Raw genomic sequence first — 8,972 nt, 5'->3', positions numbered from 1 at the left:
AGCCTTGAATGTGTCTGAATCAGGAATCCCACCGGCCACTGTGCTAGATTCATTAGAAAATATTTGGGTTATCCAATATAATCCCAACCCCCATATTCTCATGGTGTTAAACCTATGAGAATTAATATGTAACTATAACATTATTTTTTCAGTTGTTTCGCAGTTATGTAACAAGTCTTTAGCGTCTTTTAAAGGTGAAATTCACAGAGAAATGCATAAAATCTGTTCTTTTTGAGAATTTCACATGCATGCTGAACCTGTAATTTCTCTTCAACACCTGTTTCCTATTAAGTGCAGTAAGAAAAGGCCTGTTTTTGTATAGCACCTTTACACTGCACAACAGCCATTCACCCATTCACACACTGGTGGTGATGAGCGACAATGAAGCCACAGCTGCCCTGGGGCACAATGATGGAAGCAAGGCTGCTGTACATAGGCATCACAGGTCCTATGGACCACCACCAGCAAGTGAAGGGTCTCGCTTAAGGACATAACAACTATGGAAGACTGAGTGAGGCACAAACCTGTAACAATCCAGTTACACGGCGAGGACTTAACTTCTCTGCCACCATCGCCCCATGAAAGAAAACAGATGGGGAAACACTCAAGTCAGAAAGATCCAGACAGATCTATGTCACACTGAAATTAGCATTCATAGACTCACCCACCTTAGCTCGAGACAGCAGAAAGCTGTTGATTTAGCAGCCAGGAGAGAGTAGAGCATGTCTCGTCTGGTAGAAGCTAGCCATTAGCATTAGCAACTTTAGAACATGGCGTAACACGTTCAAGCTTGTGGTGTTTGAGGGGATGAAACATTAGTGTTGAAAGAAAAGTGAATGAAGGCAGCGGAAAGGTTGCGTAGCTGTTAGCCAATCAGACACAAGATGTTTGAGAAACACTCTGAATCCTAAATCCACCCCCCACCCCCACCCCATTTCAACTAACTTCTACTTCCTGAAACAGGAGCGCCAGAGCTTTTTCTCCACAGAAAACAGCTCACAAGGCTTTCATTCATACTAGAGATCCCAGCTGATGTATTGAAATAATGAGTGTATGGATCGCTTTAAACAAACCATCAAATCTCATGAACTTTTAGTGAAATCGTAGAAAGAAATGATTGCTTATGCATCTGTAAAGAATCGACCCAATTCAAGATTCCTGCAACAGCCAAATGACCTTGGAAAAAAAGTTTAAAACAAAAAAGTAAATAATGAAACAGTCTAAACTTGGAAAATAATCTCAAATATTTACCACAAGTGCCACACATTAAAATATTTCCTTTTTGGGTTTATTTGTCTAGCCCAGTCCTGTTTGTTCGTTAGCGTAATGTCTCATGAGCCAATAACAAGATTTTAAAGAAATGCTCAGAATGTAGTCTCTGGAATAAACATCTACAACTGGTCAATGTTTGATGTCAACCCAATCCAAGATGAAAGCAACTGGCAAGAATTTGATGTTGTATTACTGACAACACATGAATGAGTACTGACAGACATGCATATTGCTCTTTCAAGATTAGACTCACAACTGTTATAACACCATCATTTCTCAACGTACAATGATCATAGTCTAGAACTTGACAGGGCTTGTTGCACATCCAATACTCCAAAATAAATGTGGGGAAATGAAGATATGAAGACAGCTTTTGGGATTTATTCAGAATCACACTGAATAAACTTAGACTGTCTTTCCAAGGAAAGCCCAAAGAGGTGCTTCTACAGGGCCATATTTATAAAGAAGAATTGATCAGCATGATGCAAATCCAAAATGATTTCCCACACACAAGCATTCAAATAGTGTTGGCAACGACCACTCACTCTGACATGAGAATAAGCCTGGAACCATACCTAAAGCTCTAACTCTTGGGAAAGTTTCCTGTTTTCTCTGGCCAAGAATGCCAAACTAACCCAAAAGTACTACAAAGGACACTTAACCTTTACCAAACTCTAGCAAGAAAGGAATGAGATTATGTGATTGTTTCAAGGAGAATTGTGTATTTAAAGGTGCAATGTGTGAGAATGAATTGAGGCTAGCATCCTGTGGTCAAATGTGGTTACTGCAGTCTATTCTTCTAAGCAAAAAGTTACTTTCTCACTACCGTTTCATGAGTTTCATGGCTGTAGCCAGTTACGGATCAGGGACTGAAGTTTCTAGATGACAAGCAAAGACAAGTCATACACAGTTAATTTATAAGTAGGTACACATTTTTTAACCCTTATATTAACACATATTAACACATCTGCCATTAGAGCTCTTGGGTAGTTTACGTCGGGGAGCACTTGCTACACTTATCACGGTATATTTTATCCAGCATTTGAGGACGTGTGGTTGTTTGATGTCTTGCTGTTAGCTTGCTGTTATATTTCTGAACGACAAATTAAAGGAAGTAAAATGCCGCAAACTACTCATTATTCACTTCACTCGCACATTTCGCTCTAATATCGAGTTGTCTAAAAAGTAACTTCAGATATGTTTAGAGGCGACTATTGGTTAGCAGTGTTAGCTCCACATTAGCCTCTAGCCTGCTTTACCTATGGGTTCTTAGGGCTGTGATATCATTGCTGTTTTAACAACACAAACGTGTTTAAAACGGCTTCCATGCATTACTAGCGTTGATTTGAAGTGTCATTTGTACGCATCCCTCGAGATTAACGCAACACGTCTGAATGCTGCAATATACGCGTAACTAGTAGGTGGAGTTGACAAAACAAGCAAGACACACTCACCATGGTGACTCCGCCTTTCATGTACAATAGCGCTGCTGTCATTTTTTTTGTCATGATCTCAAAATTACCCAGTTACTGAGCTCATTTATTGATACCATGTTTCTTTTGATTGTTCCCACAAACCCAGCTCTCCATCCGGTTAGAGTTATCTAGTCCGCCCCAAGCCCCCACAATGCCGCTCAGAAAATGGTCCCATCCCGGAAGTAAGAAAAATTGCAGTTCCACCCTCATCCGCTGGGGGCTGGTGCCAGAAGCGAGCAAATCCCCATTGACTCCCATGTTAAAAATGCCGATTTCACAGCAGAAATAAACATGTTTACAGCCTGGTACCAAAACATGTTTTTTGTCTAAATTATCTAGTTTATACTCATGACAACTCTGAGGGGGGTGAATTTTTTTCTCACTCTTCTGTTTAAGTGTATTGAAAGCCTAAAATTCTGTATAATTAATGAGCATCCGACACACGTGACCGCCGCCTCAGACCCACGTGACCACAGAGCTAGCTCCGTGGAAAGGCCTCAGTACAGCCTCGGTCTGGCTTGGAAACTGCTCCGGCATTTTGAGTCTCTGTGTTTGTGTATTCTTCTTTGGATATTATTGGTGCAATTGTTGGACAAAATGACTTGCAGTGGTATTAATTGCACTAATAGAGCGTCCAAGAAGTCTCCACTTCATTTTTTTCGGTAAGTTAAAATCTATATTCGTATTTTATGTCACTGCCACCTTTAAACTAGCTGAGTTTACCAAAGTAGCTAGCTAACTATCAGTTTAACATGTAGCATGTACTGTTTAACCATGAAATTTAAATGTAAAATACGGTAAAATAATTAATAGGGCATATTTAGATGGGTAATAGGGTAAAACCCAGTGCATTTAAGATAAAAATGGGTTGAAATATGACGGAGCGCTAAGAGGGAGACTTCTGTGTCCATTCTTCCATCCGGTAATCCCCAGCGGTCAGGCCGGGCAGCCTGACCGATCCGGCGCCTACTTGCTGCGCCTAGCTGCTGCGCGGTCTGACCGCTCGTGGAGTTTTTCATGTCTGACTTTAACCGCATCTAATACTGTATTACGGCGTGAGCGCAACAGCGACAACTTAATATCGATGTGTAAGCAGCCTGAGTGGTAGGGTGTTTTCATCTGAACCCTTAAAACCTCCAGCAGGCTATGCTGCACTATTGACGTGTTAGCGCGCGGCGCTAACAACTTAGCAACGTGACATGTCTCTGAGAAAGCGTAAAACACGGACGCTTCTTCTGAAGCGGAAAATAACACTTCTTCTTAAGCAGAGCAGGATGTCGCCTCGGCTCGTTCACGGCCGAGCCGGACTGAGCTCGATAACATTGACCAAGCACAGCCACTGGGCCGTTGTAGCTGCCACCAGGCCTGCTGAAGGAACTCCAGCGGGTTTCATCAGACTCGTAAAGTTTCTTGTTTTTGCTGGGGATTTCTGTATTTTACCGCTCCCTCCTGCAGTCTTCCCCTATTAAAATTTAAAATGTGTAACTTTATGTATTGTGATGAATGACTAATATTCATGTAAAACTAAAACGTTAGGCATTTAGGGGGAAAAAACAAAATAATAAACATTATACAGATGTCAAATAAATCAAACTGTAATTAAACTATATATTTTCAAAGTCATATAGACAGCATGATGGTTTGTGTGATCCGCGCGGTTTCACTTACACCCCTTTAATGATCAGGCTGTTTTTTATTATTTTTATCAGCTGATAGCAGTTAAAATTATGGTAAAAAATACTTTTATCTGTTTTTGATAACTTAATGCCCAGGAAGAGCATCTTCCTGGGCATTAAATATAACCCAAATGTTTTATTATGAGCAGATCTGATGAAGGTTTAGACAAGCAGTCTGCAAAGTAAAACTTGTTTAGAGTCCAAACTCTTACTAAAGCTTTTAAAAAGAAAAAATGGTTGAATTTTGAGAAATATCCACAACAGGGGAGCGAGACCTCTGAAAAATGTATATTTTCTCTGAATTCATAGAATAATGTGAAGATTCTGGGAAAAGTTGGGATTCTGAGATTAAAACGTAAATCTTTCTAATCATAATTCTGGCAGTTTTTGTGTCCTTCTGCTGTGGAAAGTCGTGCAACATGAAGATACTGAGAAGATGCTTACAACCTGTATTTTTATTCCATCCATAAATAAAATCATGAGCTATTTTTTTAATCCAAATTTGATACAAAGGGCCATCGTTGGTTCCAGACCCGTTCTAGAACATTCCTCTAATCTTAAAGTCATCATCAGTTTCTTCCTTTTAACAAATATTTATTTGTTCAAATATTTAATATTTATAACTGGAATATTTGTTCCTCCCTCTCCCACTGCAGTTAGTCCTGTCCTGCAACCCTGTTTTTGCAGCTTAGTGAAGCCAACCATCACTAACCTGGGGGTGGTTTTGGACCCAGAGATGCGGATGGACTCCCACATTAGCCAGGTGGTTAGATCCTGCTTTTCCCGGCTTCGCCAGCTACCAAAGATGAAGTCCATCCTGAAAGACGTGTCATATTTTCTCCCCAAGCTGGACCTGACCGTCATGTATCGGTCCAAAATAGTGTGATGATATTGTGTTTTTTGTACATAACAGACTTTTTAACAGACAAATTTGTCGCATTCTCCTACACCTCTTCACGGGCTCGCCACAGTAAATATTCTATTTGGCAAGAGATAAACTTTATTGTATTTATCCTGGTGAATCTATAATTAAACGGGTAAACTAGTATTAGCACATCCAACATCAAAGAAAGTAAAATGTTACTATCAGGAGAGGGAGAATGTTTAAGTGGTTAGCAGCAGTGTGCTAGCCGATGGCCCCCTCCATGAGGCCACCACAGCTCAGCAGAACATCGTTGTAGCTTCTTCTGGGGAGAAAAACACTTGGAGAAAAAATAAAGTTAACAGCTGAAATAGCAGGAAATAATACAGTTAAAGAGCAGATTGTAGAAGAAAGAAACCCCTGGGTTAAATTGGTCTGTCTACTGCATAATGCTGAACTCTAACATGTGTCCTAAGGGAAGGACCTGATTGGTGTCCAGAACCTGCTGAAGAAGCACCAGGCTCTGCAGGCTGAGATCACAGGTCATGAACCTCGCATCAAGGCTGTCACCCAGAAAGGAGAGACCATGGTGGAGGAAGGTAGAGCAGGTCTGGTCCTGACATGTTTCTGAGGTGTCTGCAGGTTCTGGCTCACTTTTTTTGGGTCCAGGTCACTTCGCTGGTGAGGAGGTGAAGACTAAGCTGTCAGAGCTTCATGGACGTTGGGACACGCTAAAGGCCAAGGCGTCCCAGAGGAGGCAGGACCTGGAGGACTCTCTGCAGGCCCAGCAGTACTTTGCGGATGCTAATGAGGCCGAGTCCTGGATGAGGGAGAAGGAGCCCATCGTTGGAAGTCCAGACTAAGGGAAAGACGAGGACTTGGCCGAGGTATGGAAGTCCCTTCCTGAGAAACTCCAATCGCTTTTCTTTGCTCTCTTTCCAGTCCTTCATAATTAGTGTTTCTGTATTTGTCATTTCCTTCGGTTGTCTACCAGACATCGTTGCTCGTTTGAGCGTCTCATGGGTTAGGGGTAGAAGTGCTGGCCTCGCACAGGAAGTGATGACAAACGTGTTCCCGGCGCTCTTATTTCAAACGGTTTACAAGCTGTGATGTGTGTTCCCGCTGCAGAGCAGCCATGACACGTGGCAGCCGGCAGAAGGCTCACGCTTTTCCACTAAACACCCGCAGAGCTGCGTCTGCGGTGAACTGAGCAGGGTTTGTTTTACAGTGGCGGATCTGATTGGACCATCGCTGCGAGAAAGCTCCACTTGTGTCAGACGACTTGTAACTTGTGTTAACTCTGCTCGTCTCTGTTTGTAGCAACAAGAACATCTGGGTTCTGCTCCTGGAAAGGTGCATGTTGTCCTCCGCCTCAACCAGAACCAGACGTGGTGTTTATGTTACCACTCATTTGTTTGTTTGTTTGTTTGTTTACAGGACGAAGCCGACTCTTAACACGGCGTCACCCTGGAAGGTGAGTTCATTCAGCTGATCAGAGGTCACCTCTGATGGCAGCAGTCACGGCCGACCGTGCTGACATCACACAGGAATTCAGGTGACCCGGCAGGCACCAGGTGCTGGTGAAAGTGGGGACATGTCAGCTGGTTGCCATGGCTACAGTTATCTTTATGCATCTGTATGACTGCTGACTGGTGTGTGTTTCCTGTGACCTTTGACCTCAGACCGTACGGTTGGGCGTTCAGACGACGGCTAACTTTAATTCCATCAAGGTAAGAGGAAGCTCTTCCCTTCCTGTCTGAGCGATCCGTCTCCAGGTTTCCTCGTCCGGCGTCCAGCCCGCTGGCGTCCACCTTCATCTCACCTTCATCTCATCTCACTTCATTTATAGTGCAATACTTTCACATTATCATTTTCCCACACTTCTGTATACCTGTATTTTGTTGTTTTTCAATAAAGAATGACAAATTATTTAAGTTTGGTTTTTGTTGCACACAAATATATATCTGTAAAAAATATCTTCAAAGTTAATGTTTACATAACAAGTATGATTGGGTTTTGCAATACGGCACTCAAGTTTATTTTAGTAAGATTTTCAAACCAAGTAAAGTTAGTAAAGAACACATTTCTATTGTCTGCTAAGAAACTGTTGGGATTTAAAATGGGCCTGTTGTACAAATAACTTGTAAATGATTATTCCTCACTTTTGTCTTAACCAAAGAAATTCCAGTAATTGAGCAAAAACATTTATTTTTAACACTACATTTTATAAAACAGGGCACAGTGTCGGCACATGTATGTATGTCGATGGTCCGCCCCAACCGAACCAGGAGACACAGACGTCAGGGAGGCCAAGGTTGTCTCTGCAGCTCTCTGGGCACCACGCCTCACTCAGCTGTCCCCAATGATCCAAATGGCTATGGAGGAAAAAAAATTTAATAAAAGAATGAAACTTAAAAACTCCCAAACCTCATGTCATATTTACTAATCAGCTATGGCTGATTTATTGTTTGGATCACAGTGAGTTACACTAATTCTAATATATTTTTATTTCTATTATACATACATACTTTTTAACTGTTATTTTCACATGACTGTTATCAGGCTCTTGTTCTGGTTCTGATGATAACTCTGTGTCTTCCAGTAAGTTATCTTGTGCTTACTTCATCTGTATAATGTCTCTTTACTTTTGGTAAATTGTACTGAGTCCAGAATAAAGGCTAGCTGGCTGTACAAGATACAAACAAGTATTACGTTTTGGAAATATATGAAACACCGCCAGCATCTGTTAGAGCCTGTGGCGGGGTGCTGAGGGCCGGCTCCAGCCCAGGAATGAGCTCTACACGCCGGCCGGGAGGGTTTGAAACACCGCCATCCTCTCCTCTGCTGGCTGTTCATTCTGTTATGGTTACCGGTGCTTGTGTTGCTATGTGAAACGCTTGGTCTCAGATTTTGTAAGAAAGATAATAAAATGTCCCCCCAAAATACGACTTAAATATATTTTCTCTTCTTCATGATACATTTAATGGCTGGTGCGACTCAGGAGTGATAGCGCCGAAAAAAACTGTACTGAAAACTTGCTCAAAGCAAAATGTATTCATTACGGAAATAAATTATAAACTTACCGATTTAAAACTTTTTTAATACAGGTACTTCTCACGAACAGGCGCAGAAAACCTCCACCTAAACTCCGTGTGAGGTTCAGGTCGATGGGTGTTCCAGTTAGCTCCGGTTGGGTTGAAGCTAGGTGGCTACATCCGTTAGCTCGGCTCCCACCTCCGCTTTAGCTTTGGGTTAGCCAGGGTTAGCTTCAGGTTAGCTCGTAGCTAGTTCGCCTGGGTGTCGTCACTCGAGCCCAGCCTTACAGCCACACCCTCAGCGCCTCCTCTCTTCCTTTTATGGAATTGTCTGGGCTGGACGGAACCTGTGACACGGTCAAAATGGCGGTGGTGGACACCTCCCATTATGGACAGATAACGTGTTATTGAAGCCTATGGAATCGAGTTGTCCAGTATATGTACAGTCTATGGTCCGCCCCCTAGTGGAACACACCAGTAGAGCATGCAGTGCAGTGCCGTGTAGCAGCAGCCATGTGAACAAAGCAAAGCCTGCTACCTAAGCTATGATTGAGGTCTGTTTCCATGTAACGTTCTGACATGATTGAGACATTAGACAGTTTTGTGATTTTGATTTCTGACTAAAGTCATAATTTGCTTTTTTTTTTTTACT

General features: G+C 42.2%; 2 long non-coding RNA genes across 3 annotated transcripts; one reads left to right on the top strand and one right to left on the bottom strand.

Annotated features, from left to right (window-relative positions):
* The first annotated feature begins 3,004 nt into the window (after positions 1-3,004).
* Positions 3,005-7,214, top strand: LOC139063395 (uncharacterized). Of its 2 annotated transcripts, XR_011516757.1 has the most exons (4): positions 3,005-3,409; positions 5,762-5,884; positions 5,955-6,759; positions 6,968-7,214. It is a non-coding gene; the product is annotated as an uncharacterized lncRNA (long non-coding RNA). The 2 variants fall into 2 exon arrangements; XR_011516756.1 differs by having other exon boundaries at positions 3,029-3,409; positions 5,955-7,214.
* Positions 5,761-8,724, bottom strand: LOC139063396 (uncharacterized). Its single transcript, XR_011516758.1, has 2 exons — positions 8,369-8,724; positions 5,761-7,660 (listed from the first exon to the last, which is right to left on the bottom strand). It is a non-coding gene; the product is annotated as an uncharacterized lncRNA (long non-coding RNA).
* Between the last annotated feature and the right edge of the window lie 248 nt (positions 8,725-8,972).

The sequence above is a fragment of the Nothobranchius furzeri genome, chromosome 15 (assembly GCF_043380555.1).
Source record: "Nothobranchius furzeri strain GRZ-AD chromosome 15, NfurGRZ-RIMD1, whole genome shotgun sequence".
Classification (NCBI taxonomy): Eukaryota; Metazoa; Chordata; class Actinopteri; order Cyprinodontiformes; family Nothobranchiidae; genus Nothobranchius; species Nothobranchius furzeri.
The sequence above is the reverse complement of the archived record's forward strand: the minus strand, read 5'-3'. Positions and strand labels throughout refer to the sequence as shown.